The following is a 1234-nucleotide window of genomic DNA, read 5'->3' as shown; positions in this document are numbered from 1 at the left end:
AAAAAAAAAAAAAAAAAAAAAAAAAAAAAAAAAAAAAAAAAACAGCAAGAGGAATAGAAAGAAGGCCAAACGAGTATCTGTGTGTATTGTAACTACCTAACCACCCAAAATACAAAAAAATAAAAATAAAAAGAATAAATATATAAATAAAAATAATAAATATAAAAATAAAATAATAAAAATTAAATAAAAATAATAAATATATAAACAAAAATAATAAATAATTAAATAAAAATAATAAATATATAAATAAAAAGAATGAACATTAAAATAAAAATAATAAAAATAAAATAAAATAATAAAAAATAAAATAAAAATAATAAAAAATAAAATAAAATACCAAAAGAAAGCAAACGAAGAGGCGGCAGTGATTGATGTTCTCCCTCTAAAGGTAAAGCTTGTATATTAAACATTAAAATAAAAAGAATAAATATAAAAATAAAACAATAAAAATAAAATAAAAATAATAAATATATAAATAAAATAAATAAAATAAAATAAAATACCGAAAGAAAGCAAACGAAGAGGCGGCAGTGATTGATGTTCTCCCTCTAAAGGTAAAGCTTGTATATTAAACATTAAAATAAAAAGAATAAATAATTAAATAAAAACAATAAACATATAAATAAAATAATAAAAATAAAATAAAATAAATAAAATAAAATAAAATAAAATAAAATACCGAAAGAAAGCAAACGAAGAGGCGGCAGTGATTGATGTTCTCCCTCTAAAGGTAAAGCTTGTATATTAAACATTAAAATAAAAAGAATAAATATAAAAATAAAACAATAAAAACAAAATAAAAAGAATAAATATATAAATAAAATAAAAAAAATAAAATAAAATAAATAAAATAAAATAAAATACCGAAAGAAAGCAAACGAAGAGGCGGCAGTGATTGATATTCTCCCTCTACAGGTAAAGCTTGTATATCAGCATAATGTATATCGATCTCTTGCTGGCACCTAGTCTCTCGCAGGGATGGTTGTCTCACCACATATCGGCCTTTTTTAGCTGAAAAAAACAATTAAAATGTATTTAATACTCTTTATTTTGTTTTAATTATATAAAATAAAAAAAAAAGAAAAAAAAAACGAAAAAATAGACGTGAAAATGCTCCGTATACACCCCATGGAGATACAGAAAAAAAAAAAAAAAGAAACGTCAACTCGAGATATCAACAGAAAGAGAAAAAATAAAAAAGAAATGTTTGCATGCAACATAAATACAAATA

The sequence above is a fragment of the Eimeria mitis genome, genomic scaffold (assembly GCF_000499745.2).
Source record: "Eimeria mitis Houghton genomic scaffold, Emh_scaff926, whole genome shotgun sequence".
Classification (NCBI taxonomy): Eukaryota; Apicomplexa; class Conoidasida; order Eucoccidiorida; family Eimeriidae; genus Eimeria; species Eimeria mitis.
The sequence above is the reverse complement of the archived record's forward strand: the minus strand, read 5'-3'. Positions refer to the sequence as shown.